Here is a 13,957-nt window from a genome sequence, read left to right as displayed (position 1 = left end):
ACTGATGCTCAATCATGTAAGACTCAGAACTATACCAGCTCCAGTACCTTTTCCAGGCTCTTGCATCACAAGTCATGGGTAGGTGCTACTAAGTCAATCAAGCATCTGCCAGCATGATGACATAGGAAAGTTTCTTTCCATTTGTTCTCCTTTCCTATTGGTCAACGGTTGCAGGATGGCTTTAATCCACTGCACCAGTGAGTGAGATTGTCTGAGTTGAGGTATTGCCCAATGCATCTGTATAAAGCCTGAAGGAAGTGGTCACCAAAAATATGGCTGAAGAAAGGCAGGGGAGTGAGGGTGTAAGATGAGAAGCGGCACACAGGGATCTCTGAGAGCGCTATAATGGCGGTATATACCATTTCCCACTATACAATGTACATTCTGCAGTATGCTTTGTGTTTTTACTTTCTCCTTACATGGTTTTCATAGGAGTTTCATTTGTCTTCCAAAAATACATAACCTCTTTGAGGACCAAGACTATTTATTCTGCTTATTTCAAATTCTAAGATCACCCATCAATGTATTGTGTTTTCTAATAGTAGCATGTTAAATAGTTTTTGCTTAAATAATAAATGCCTTGCCGACTTTCTAAATATTTCACTTCCCAAATAATTGGCTTAAAAATCCTTTAAAATATATATATATTTATTTCTTAGGAGAGGAAATGAGCTAAATTAGAAAGAAAAATAGAGGCAGGGCACAGAGGCTTACGCCTGTAATCTCAGCAGTTCGAAAGGCCGAGGCGGGCGGATCATAAGGTTAAGAGATCAAGACCATCGTCGCCAACATGATGAAACCCCATCTCTACTAACAATACAGAAATTAGCTGGACATGGTGGTGTGCACTTGTAGTCCCATCTGCTCAGGAGGCTGAGGCTGGAGAATCGCTTGAACCCAGAAGGTGGAGGTTGCAGTGAGCTGAGATCGCGCCACTGCACTCCAGCCTGGCAACAGACAGAGACTCCATCTCACAAAAAAAAAAAAGGAAAAAAATCAGAATTTGTTCGGTTTGCATTTGATTTAGATGCATTTTTTTATACTAAAGTAGCCCATAATCCTAATACCGTTTTCTGTGTGTATGTTAACTGCTATGATCATACTGCATACTTTGTTTTGAATTCTTAAAAATACAAATAGCAAATAGGAGTTAATTTGCAGTTTTTAAAAGTAATAAGCCTATTTACATAATATATTTCAATAAATCTACAAACCAACCAGCCATAATAGCAGTGAATAATTTGGGATAATTCATAGACTTAATTTTCACTCACTGCGTCTAATGGAAAGTAGCTGTGATGTAAATAATTCCTAAATTCATTTACCTTTGAGTTTGGAATAGTGTGAACTTACAACAGTAATAATGTCTTACATTTCCATAAACTCAGAGGCTTTGTGTAAAGTGATATTAAGGCCTATATTTTTTTCTTAAATAAATAACAGACCATGTGGAAGTGATATCCAGTATTAATATTTGGAGGAAGTTTATTTGAGATTTAAAGTCTCAAAGAGCGTATTGGTGCTTGGATAATTGTGACCATGTGTGACTTCCTTGTTCCTTTTCTATTTTGCAGGTAGCTAAAGATAAAAATAGACCCAATGGAGAACCTATTTTTAGACACCCAAACCTAAAGCTGATGCTCTGGTAAAACCCTTTTCACTGTCATTCTCTCATGAGCGCATAGTGAAGTTTTGCAGACACCCTATAATATGTGATATTACAACAGATTAAATATAGAAAGAGATCCCAGAATACAGTTGTCTTTTATTAAGGCAGACATTGGCAAAAATGTAAAACAATGTCACTCTTCTGTAACGGTGAAACGGTAAAAGACTAACACAATTAACTAAATTTTAGACTAAAAGGGGGCCTCTGGCCTCTGCTTATGCTTGCCCAGACGTTAGAATAATTTTAAAACACTGAAAGATAACATAGGAACAAAAGCCTGCAAATGTTTAGACTAACTCTCAAGATAAAAGGGGAAGTATGTATACTAGGTTTTGTTAAAGATAAAGGAACAAGGAGACCATTAACCAGAAAAAAAGAGATGTCACAACTTTTCTTACACTCCCTGCTGGTGCCCAGATATGTATGGCGCTTCTGGATCTCTGTCCCCTTCTTTTCCTCTATAGCTAAGTAAAACTGTACAAAGCATAGAAACACTATGATAGTACTCTAGGATGCTAGTGCCATCTTCCTGGTTTGCTGGCTGTCTGAGATAAAGTTGCTTTCCTTGCTTCAGCTCCTTGTTTGTTGACTTCATTAGCTGTGGTAAGGTGAGCAGAACAAGTTTGGATTCTGTTAAATTCTCGCAAGTTTGTTTTAAATAAAAATGTTACTTATGTTAAGCAATAGGCCTATTATTATTTTTAAATAAGTTGCTTAGTTGTTCTCAGTTTTAATGTACAATATGGCAAATATTGATAGGTATATCTCACATAAACAAAAGCTCTTTGGGTTCTCATTAATTTTCAACAGTGTAAAGTGGTCCTGAGAACAAAAAAGTTTGAGAACTGCTGTAGTAGATCACTTATTTTCCTGTGACAGGGCTAGGCAAGTAATCCAGAAAGAGAGCTCATAGTGGTTGGAGGATTCTGTGAAGACTTTTGGAGAAACAGAGACTTGCTCTGGGTCTTTAGTGATAAGGGGGATGTTAGCAATGTAGAATGGAAATGACCTCTAAGTCAGGAAGCCAGCAACAGCAGAGACACAGGTGCAAAAGTGCGTGCTGGGGTAAAGAGCCTGATGAGTTTGGCCGTAATGGGGGAAAAAGTAGTCACAAAGTACGTAGGAAAAAAAACAGGAGGCAGGTTGGGAAGACAAAAACTGGGAAGCAGAACTGGTGTTTAAATTTAATTAGTTTGGCTGTAGGGAGACAGTGAAGGTTTTCAAGCAGGTGGTAGTAGGGTGATATAAATGTAATTCCACTTGTGGGAAATTCATTTTTTGTTTTTTTCCCTGAGACAGGGTCTTGCTCTGTCCCCCAGGCTGGAGTGCAGTAGCGCCATCTCGGCTCAGTGCAAGCTCCGCCTCCTGGATTCATGCCATTCTCCTGCCTCAGCCTCCTGAGTAGCTGGGACTACAGTCACCCGCCATCACGCCAACCTAATTTTCTGTATTTTTAGTAGAGACCGGGTTTCACTGTGTTAGCCAGGGTGGTCTCGATCTCCTGACCTCGTGATCTGCCCGCCTTGGCCTCCCAAAGTGCTGGGATTACAGGCGTGAGCCACCGCGCCCGGCCAGGGAAATTCATCTTGATAATGATTACATTCGATACAGAGGGAAACTAGTAAAGATTTTCTCACAGGAGTGTGATATGGTTTGGCTGTGTCACTACCCAAATCTCATCTTGAACTGTAGCTCCCATAATTTCCACACGTTGTGGGAGGGACATCGTGGGAGATAATTGAATCGTGGGGGCAGTTCCCCCACACTGTTCTCCTGGTGGTGAATAAGTCTCAGGAGATCTTACCGTTTTATAACGGGTTTCCCCTTTCACTTGGCTCTCATTCTCTCGTCTGCCGCCATGTAAAGTGTGCCTTTCACCTTCCGCCTTGATTGTGAGGCCTCTCTAGTTACGTCAAACTGTGAGTCCATTAAACCTCTTTTTCTTTATGAGTTATCCAGTCTCAGGTATGTCTTCATCAGCAGCATGGTAAGAGACTAATACAGAGTCCACATATAAAATGATAAGGACAAGTACTAAAATTTCTGGGTTTGAAGTCTCAATGTTGAAGGACACTGGGGGTGGCATTCAGAAAAACAGCCCCCTGCAAGGATTAGAGGAAAAGATAAAGTACCCATAATGATTAGAAATCACCATTTGATGCTGAAGACGTTTTAGATCATAAATACTAAAGGATATTTTAAAGTATTAAGTGTATTTTTTGTCATATTCAAATTTTGTTGTGAATTCATAGCAAAGTACATGAAAAATAGAAAAGTAGGAATAATTAAGCAGAATTCTTCATTTTCAACTGTGCCAAGTAACAAAAGGTTTACTATAATTTGCACATGGGCATGCACTGCTTAGCTGTCCCACTTAAAAGAAAACAATAGTTCTTGTTGATTTAAATTGTTGCTTCACACTTTATGAATTCTTTTCTATGTGCAGCTTGAATACTTATTTATTTAGAGACAGAGTCTCACTCTGTCGCCCAGGCTGGAGTACAGTGGAACAATCTTGACTCACTATGACCTGTGCCTCCCAGGTTTAAGTGATTCTTCTTCCTCCACTTCCCTAGTAGCTGGGATTACAGGTGCCTGGCACCACACTCAGCTAATTTTTATGTTTTTAGTAGAGTTGGGGTTTTGCCATGCTGTCCAGGCTGGTCTCAAACTCCTGACCTTATGTGATCCACCTGCCCCGGCCTCCCAAAGTGCTGGGATTACAGATGTGAGTCAATGTGCCCGGCCTTGAATATTTCTTTTTAAAAAATATTTTTGTATTTATAAAATCAATTTGAACTTATATTTTTATTTTTTCAAAAAATAGGGTCTTACTGTGTTGACCAGGCTGTTCTCAAATGCCTGGCCTCAAGGGAACCTCCCATGCTGGCCTCCCAAAGTGCTAGGATTATAGGAGCGAGCCACTGCACCCGGCCTACAGCTCGAATACTTCTGAAGCTCACTTTATTCTCAGTGGGAAAGGCACTGTATACAGTAACTAAGCCCTAGTTACTGATTATCATTAGACAAAATAAGTTCTTCACTTAAAATGCTTTTTCTGTCATTTTGAAACATTCCATATACATTCTCTTCTTCCTGTAGCCATATTCACTTATATACACTTTTTAATGAGTAAAACAATTTTCTTTTAGTAATAAAACCAATATAGATGAAATCCCATTAGCTAATAATTTGGTGTACTTTAAATAGAGCTTCATGGTAAGTCCTGGTTTTAGCACAGATAAATATTCTTTGACATATTTCCTTATAAAGAATTTAGTCCCTGAAATAGATGATGAACTCTTACAGGAAACCAGCTGGATTTGTTGTAATCCTTTACCAGTAAAACATAATGATTAATTATAATTTCAATTAAACACAATTTTGTTACTATAAAAAATACTCATACTTAGCTCAGCATTTGTGGTGTTTGAAAAAAAAAACTATCCATCATTTCTTTCCTTGGAAATGACAAGGTTAAAATTAAAATTGAACATTTATTCAGTGAAACAACATTATTGGCATGCAAGTTATTACCTCATTTGATGAGTTCAGGAAATGAATTAGGAAGAAAGCTGTGTATTTGAAGATTCAGTATATAGTTTACTCATTAATTTTAAAAGTTCGACTTAAACTTTTTATATAATTCAAAAGAGAATAACTGAAAGGAAGCCAAGTAAGTTGAATCGGTCAATTGTACCCTAACAAATTACAGCATTTTTAAACCATGGGAACCACAACTTCAAATACACTGTGAAGTATTCTGCAGCAAACTCATATCTGTCCAAGTTCACACAATTTGTTTGACCTAATAAGGATAGCAAAATTATCTCTGCTTTTCACCTGGCTTCACAGCTACCTTTCCAGTGTTTTCCTGGCTTCTGTAGAACACTTCTTCAATTGTTTCCAGAATCTCAGAGATACTCCCTGCATACTCCTGTGACCCTCTTGGATTCTTTTTTATTTTTTTTAAATTGCTACGGATTGCCTGAACTAAATAGCTTCAATCATTTGTCCATATCCTTACATTCCCTCTATATTATTTCATTAAGATAACGTGAATTTTCTTAGTGAGTCTAGGAAAACTCTGGAAGCATTATGCCAAAAAGCAGTCAGACTTTGAACTTTGACCTCAGAGCATCTGATATATCAGAATTTAGACAATAATGACCTCTACTTTGCTCTTTCATTACTGCTTTCTCACCACGGTTAATAACCAATGAACAGTTCTTTGAAATTTTATTTCTTAGCCCTACCACCTACTCCACTACCTTTCCTGATACACAGAACATGCTAAACAAGTAAGTGACATACTGTTTGCTTGAGATAACCAAATGTTCAATATAACCAAATCATATGCTGTTTTTTTTTTCCGAAAATATTTGAAGCACAAACACAAGTTCTAAAATGAAATCGCACAGGTGCATGCTTTTCAGTACCATCATTCCATTTAGTAAATCTTTTACTAAGCGATTCCTTAATAGTCTGTTTCAAATATAAATTTACATTGGCTTTGATAGAAATTCTAGGGCAGAAATCAAACAATAATGAAAAGATCATATGCAAAGGCTTTTGATAAATGCTACTAAATTATATGAAAAAAGGGCAAAGTTAATTTAATATGGAAAATGGCACTGAGGTTTAACAATATTATTACAATACTTTAATTACTGTTGATTATGTAGACATAGCAATTTGAAATTTCACTTAAGATACAGTTTAAAAATAATTGAATGAAATTTATCGTAATACACAAAATCAGTTTGACTTTAGAATATTTCTAGAAAACAGTTATTATAGAAAATCTGCTTTAAATAGCCAACTGTTTGAAAAATACTAACATTACTTAGACAGATGTACTATGTAACATATCAATATGTTTAGAAAAATGGCTAGGATTAAATATAAATGACTAATATTTCCAGCCATTGGTTTTCAAGCTGTGTTTTTGGGGCATTAGGGACTTTCCCCTTGTAATGTCTTCTGTAGAATACAGGTTGCCGTATGTATAGTAATTCTGTGAAAAAGTTTTTTACACTCCTGTATTACATCATATGCAGTACGTGGAATATGGGGCTGAAGTCTCTGCTTACATCTTTGCTTTCTGGCAGTCTGTTGTCCACACAGCAGCTATAAGGACACTTTGACAAGTCACTGATGTGCTTGCGCCTCTAAAGGAAACACGCTGCATATCTGTGCATTTCTCAGTGAAGGACTTTGTCTATCATTTCTTTCTTGCCCCTACTCCTGTGTTTACCCTAGTGTCTGGCATAGTGGGTAAGTTCATGTCTGAAATTTGGTTAAATATTTCTAGGACAGCTACTATCATAATGGGAGTTAATATGTAGCATTTATAACATGTTAGTTGTTAAAGACTTCGCATGTATTCACTTGTTGCATCTTCATGGTACCATTATTATCCTCATTTTACAAATAAAGAAACTGAGCACAGAGATGTGAAATAATCTGCCTGAGGTCACACAGCTAGTAAGAGACAGAGCAAGGACTGCAGCTCCAGGGCTCATGCTTCTAAACACTCTAATGATTAGAGCAGGGACTAAACAGGCAAGTAAATCATAGTTCCTCTGTTCAAAGTGTTTATCATTCACCAGGAGGGAAACAAACATATTTTCAATGTAATAGTAAATGCTCATAACACTAGCACATATTAAGTGTGTATCTATTCTGAGGTTTGTAATAAGTTTTTTATATGTATTGGTTAATTTCATCCTCACAAGAGTCTTCTGACTTTTTTAAATTAGGAAATAAGGATAATTATGCCCAATGTGAGAAAGAACTGAGCAGCTCCTGACCGTAAACTCAGTCCTTACGTGTGTCCGTGTCCTTAATCTTCTTGGCGTGTGATGACGAACCTCAGGTGTCACCCCAGAAAACACTGCTTCAGTATGACCTTCTGGGGACGTTCCACTGGAAAAGGGAAGAAAGCCTCAGGTGCGCATGTGTATAACTCCAGTAAACACACCGTGTGCGCTCACCTCCTGGGCGCTAGTAGGCCGCTGTGCATGCGGGCAGCTCACCCTAAGGGAAGACTCAAGGGAAAGGAGCTTAAGTTGCCAGAAGTAGGCCAGCAAATAAAATCCTAGGTTCAAAGTCGAAGCGGCATTTGACCTCCAAGATGCCCGCCTGGGCCTCTCCCAGGTGTACTTTCCTTTCCTTTCATTCCTGCTCTAAAGCCATTTATTTATTTATTTAAAGACACAATCTTTCTCTGTCTCCCAGGCTGGAGTACAATGGCGCTCACTGCAACCTCCGTCTCCTGGATTAAAGCGATTCTCCTGCCTCAGCCTCCCGCATAGCTGGGATTACAGGCACCTACCACAGTGCCTGGCTACTTTTTGTATTTTTAGTAGAGACAGGGTTTCGCCATGTTGGCCAGGCTGGTCTCGAACTCCTGACCTCAGGTGATCCACCCGCCTCGGCCTCCCAAAGTGCTGGGATTACAGGCATGAGCCACCATGCCCAGCCTAAAGCTTTTTAATAAACGTTCACTCCTGCCTTAAAACTTGCCTTGGTCTCTTCTTCTGCCTTATGCCCCTCAGTTGAATGCCCCTTATGCTTTCTTCTGAGAAGGCAAGAATTGACATTGTTGCAGACCTGTATGAATTTGCCACAGGTAACTCAGATAACTTCCACTGTTAATGTATTTTGGTGACATGTAACTCGGATATCTTCTGCCTGTAACATTTCCTCCATGTTTTCTGAATTATAAGGTATACTTACTTCTGACTGGTGAAATTTCCTAGAGATAATCTGGAATTGTACTGACTACTTGGGAAACCTTTGACATTAGCAAGATGTTCATTTGATAGTTACCATCAAAGAAAAAGGAAAGAAACTGTCCTGAAATTGTCTTGTCTATAAAAGAAATTATTTTATTTCAGGTAGAAGATGCCACCTCCATTTTGCTTCAGGGTTCAATAATCCCTGGCTTCTTAATTATATGGCTTGATAAAATTGTCAAAGACTTACTCTTTTTTGTGTGTATATATGTCATATGCACCTAAGTTTTTTTTCTTCTCCTTGCAGACAGGAGATAACTAGCTTAGTATAGTGATAATTTAATATTCATCTGAACTTGGCTCCTTTTTACTTACTTTTTCTGTTTCTGTTCCTCTGCCTCTCTTTTTCCGGGACTTGGGAAATTTTAAAGAATAACAGATCAAAAAATTCATTTTCTTGGTATATATGAACTCTGGGAATAACTAGCGTAAACATTCAAATTGTTTAAAAAAAGAAAAATAGTGTGTTTCATTTACTTTACAGTTGTGGAGGCTGAGAAGTACATTATGTAAATCAAAGAAAATGAGGCAAGTCTCAATCATTTTAGGAGGTTTATTTGCCAAAGTTAAGATGAGCCCAGGAAAGACCATAGATCCACAGGAAAAACTATGGTCCATGTTTTTCTGAAGAGGGTCTGGGAACCTCAATATTTAAAGGAGAAAGGGCAGGTATTGGGGAGAGAGTAAGAAATTTCAAAAGCGTGTGGGCGCATAAGAGACAGAAGTTTGCATTCTTTTGAGTCTTTGATTAGCTTTTCGCAATTTACACGTGAGGGGGTGATATGGTTTGGTTCTGTGTCCCCACTCAAATCTCATCTGTAGCTCTCATAATTCCCACGTATTGTGGGTGGGACCCAGTGGGAGAAAACTGATTCATGGGGGCAGGTCTTTCCTGTGCTGTTCTCGTGATAATAAATAAGTCTTAAGAGATTGGATGGTTTTTAGAGACAGTTTCGCTCTTGTTGCCCAGGCTGGAGTGCAATGACGTGATCTCCGCTCACTGCAACCTCCACCTCCTGGGTTCTAGAGATTCTCCTGCCTCCACCTCTCGAGTAGCCGGGATTATAGGTGCCTGTCACCATGCCCAGCTAATTTTTGTATTTTTAGTAGAGACAAGGTTTTGCCAGGCTGCCCAGGCTGGTCTTGAACTCTTGACCTTGCTGATCCCCTGCCTTGGCCTCCCAAAGTGCTGGGATTACAGGCATGAGCCACCACGCCCAGCCTGATCTGATAGTTTTTAAAATGGGAGGTTCCCTGTACAAGTTCTCTTTCTTTAGGTGCCACCATCCACGTAAGATGTGACTTGCTCTTCCTTCTGCCATAATTGTGAGGCTTCCCCAGCCACATGGAACTGTAAGTCAATTAAACGTCTTTTTCTTCCCAGTCTTGGGTATATCTTTATCAGCAGCATGAAAATTGATTAATACAGAGGGGTAGAGGAATAGTTACTTATGCTGTTGTCTAGGTAAGTGAATCTGCATTTTTACATAACCTAAATATAGGGCAGGGGAAGCAATCAGATAACCATTTGTCTCAGGTGAACAGAGGGATGACTTTGAGTTCTGTCCTTTGTCTAATACCTGTGAAGATAGACTATCAATTTACATTGCTAGGGTGAAATTCAACAGAACTATTTTAGGGTAAAGATCTTAAGGTCTACAAGGAACTTCCCTGTGGACAACTTGTGAGGGAGGTATGTAGCTTTTTATCTTTGTTGCTGTCTTATTTTGGAACTGTAAGAGTTAAAGAAGAGAGAAACACAAAAAGTAGCTCAACAGTCAAAAGATAGGTTGATTTTGGAGAAAAAACATGAGATGGGCTTCTGGCCGGCTTCAGTCAGTAGCACTGTCTCTTACAGGCTAAGAGTATTTAAGGGTTCATAGCGAGAGAAGCCTCGGAATGTTTCTGTGTGGAGAAGTTTACTGCGGGATTGGAATGTCTCTGGGCAGACAGGAGGTTATCTTGGGGCTGACATCTCTCCAGTTTGTGGGGAGGTTTCTCAGGGCTGGCATGTCTGTGGTCGGGGAGGGGTTTATCTCAGGGTTGGAATGTTTCTGGTTGGAGGTGTCATTTGTGGTTTATGGTGATGGCTGACTTTAGCCATTATGCTGATGGCCTTTGGGTTGGATTTAGGCGGTTTTTGATCAACGGGAACTGTAGAATGGGAGTGCTTGTCCAAAATGGTGATGTTCTTGCTTTGTCAGGAAGAACATGAGTGGCAGGTGTGTGTGACCTAGTTCCCAGTTTGACTTTTCACTTTGGTTTAGTGAGTTTGGGGCCTCAAGATTTATTTTCCATTCACAGCCTTATTACTATAATTATGAGATAAAATGGAAAGATCTTAGTCCCAAGATAAAATAATAAGTTTTGGCATTATTTAAAGAGTCTGTAGAATTTACTTTCACACTATAGAAATAATATCGGCACGATATTTAGGTTTATACAAAACTAGGGTTAAATTTCTCATTGTTAAAATATCTGATAAAAACTTCAGCTGGGCCGGGCGTGGTGACTCACACCGGTAATCCCAGCACTTTGGGAGGCCGAGGCGGGCAGATCACAAGGTCAGGAGATTGAGACCATCCAAGCTAACACCGTGAAACCCCGTCTCTACTAAAAATACAAAAAAATTAGCCGGGCGTGGTGGCGGGCGCCTGTAGTCCCAGCTACTCGAGAGGCTGAGGCAGGAGAATGGCATGAACCTGGGAGGCAGAGGTTGCCAGTGGCCGAGATTGCACCACTGCACTCCAACCTGGGCGACAGAGTGAGACTCAGTCTTAAAAAAAAAAAAAACAAAAAAAAAACTTCAGCCAAATTAAATTTAAAGGAGTTTAATTGAGCAATGAACGATTTGTGAATCGGGCAGCCTCCAGAATCACAGCAGATTCACAGAGACCTCAGGGGTGCCTCATGGTCAGAACAAATGTATAGACAAAAAAGGTGAAGTGACGTACAGGAATCAGAAGTGAGGTACATAAACAGTGATTGGTTACAGCTCAGTGTTTGGCTTATTTGAACGCAGTTTGAACATTCAGCAGTCTATGAGTGGTTGAAGTATGGCTGCTGGGATTGGCCAATACTCAGCCGTTGTTACAGGCATATTATTAAGTTAGGTTTTCAATTTTGTCTATTAAGCTAGGCTACAGTTCATCCACAAGGACTCAAATAGAGGAGTGTGGAGTCCTTCTCAGGCCATATTATTTCGCTTTAACATTTCTGAAATTGGTTTCATGTGTTAAGTAAATTATCACTGTTTCTATGGTAACTTTTTAAAAATATAAAAACATATTCAAATAAATAGAATGATATATAGCAGGTTAGATTCTGGAAATTAATTCTTGTAAAACCACTGAGACTATATAGTTCTCGGAAAGTCTTTGCGCACTCCAGTTTGAAGGCTTATGGTTTAAAGCAAGGATAAAGAATTTGAGTTAGTTGTAAATCACTTTCAAGAGTTTGGAGCTCCTTTTGAACCTAGCAGAGTGTCACTGACATCTTTGGAATAAGGAGAGTGACATGATTAGTGCTGTGCTTTAGGGAATAAACAGAATGGGTGGATTCATCCATTCATTCAACAAGTGCTGTATTCTGGATAGTGTGGACTAAAAGGTACAGAAAACAAAGTCTCTGCTGTCCCAGAGCTTGCATTCTAATGGGAAAAGACAAACAATTATGGGGCAGAGGAAGCAATCAGATATACATTTGTCTCAGATGAACAGAGGGATGACTTTGAGTCAGCTAGTGATGGATGCTATTGAAAACATAAAGCAAGCGCTATTCTAGACAGTATGAATACATACCCCCTATGCCATGGAGTTTGCATCCTAACGGGGAAAGCACTAGAAATAAATGAAACAATAGCATGTCGGGAAGTGATAATAGCAGTACTATGAAAAGTTAAGGAGTGTGTGTGTCAAGGGTAAGGAGTTTTAAGATAGGGAGATTTGGGAAACTAGGAAATGGCATGTTGGGAGATCAGAGCCTTGACCTGAATAAAGTGATGAAATACACCCTGTGAACATCTATCGTGGTCATACTTGTCCCACTTGTGGCCTGCGGGCTGCATGCAAGCCAGGATGGCCTTGAATGCGGCCCAACACAAATTCATAAACTTTTTGAAAACATGAGTTTTTTGCAATTTTTTTTTTAAGCTCATCAGCTATCATTAGTGTTAGTGAGTGTATTTTATATGTGGCCCACAACACGTCTTCTTCCAGTGTGCCCCAGGGAAGACAAAAGACTGGACACCACTGATCTAGGCAAAAAGGGTTCCAACAAAGGGAACAGCAGTACAAACTTTAGAGACAGTACCATGGCATATTTGGGAAAGCAAGACAGCTAGCCTTGCTGGAGCAGCATGAGAAAGCAGAAGAAAAATAGGAAATGATGTTGGGAAAGGTTGCCAGGTAGAAGGTAATGTAAAGTCCTGAGGGCATGGATGATTTTGCATTTGCTGGTGAGGACAGAGATAATACTTTATACCGATTTATGTATTAAAAGGATCACTCCAGACACTTTACCGATAAAAGAATGCAAGAGGGCAGGGTGCAGTGGCTCACGTCTGTAATCCCAGCACTTTGGGATGCCGAGGTGGGCGGATAACCTGAGGTCAGAAGTTCGAGACCAGCTTGGCCAACATGGTGAAACCCTATCTCTACTACAAACAAAAAATAGCCGGGCGTGGTGGCGGGTGCCTACAGTCCCAGCTACTCAGGAGGCTGAGGCAGCAGAAGAGCTTGAACCTGGGAGGTGGAGGTTGCAGTGAGCTGAGATTGTGCCACCGTACTCCAGCCTGGGCGACAGAGCAACACTCCATCTCAAAAAAAAAAATAATAATAAGAATGCGGGAAGGCAGGATAAAGGAGTATTGGATTATGCCTGCATGGGCGGATGGTGAGATTTTAAAGTGAGGACTAAGCTCTGATTTTCTATCTTGCCCAAATTCCTTCTAAGGTGTCTGGGAAGTCGTGCCCTACAAACCATAAATTCTCATCAGATAGATTTTATTTGACCCTATATATCATGACTTACTTTTCAATCTGACTCTGGCATAATAGTATGAGACAAGGAAAAAAAAAATTTCCTTGCCATACCTTGAAATTGCCCTGCAAAGTCCCTTGTGGGAAAAATCCACATTCTACACAGAATCCGCTTCCCCCTTTGTTTTCTTCCTTTCTTTGCAGATTCAGTAAGATAATCAACTAAGAGCCAGCCACCCTTTTAGGTCTCTTAAGAAACATGTTACAACCGGCTTTCTCTCTCTCTGAAGTCTGCTATCTGAGAGATTCCTCTGCACAATAAAACTTGGCCTCTACAATCCTTTACCTTAACCTAAACATTCCTTTCCATTGATCCCAGGTTTTCAGATAAACTCCACCAATTGTCAGTCAGAAAATGTTTAATTTTATCCGTAGCCTGGAAGCCCCGCTCCACCCCGCTTTAAGTTGTCCTGCCTTTCTGAACAAAACCAGTGCATTTCTTAAATGTA

This window comes from Nomascus leucogenys, chromosome 4 (assembly GCF_006542625.1).
Source record: "Nomascus leucogenys isolate Asia chromosome 4, Asia_NLE_v1, whole genome shotgun sequence".
Taxonomy (NCBI): domain Eukaryota; kingdom Metazoa; phylum Chordata; class Mammalia; order Primates; family Hylobatidae; genus Nomascus; species Nomascus leucogenys.
This window is presented reverse-complemented; position numbering follows the sequence as displayed.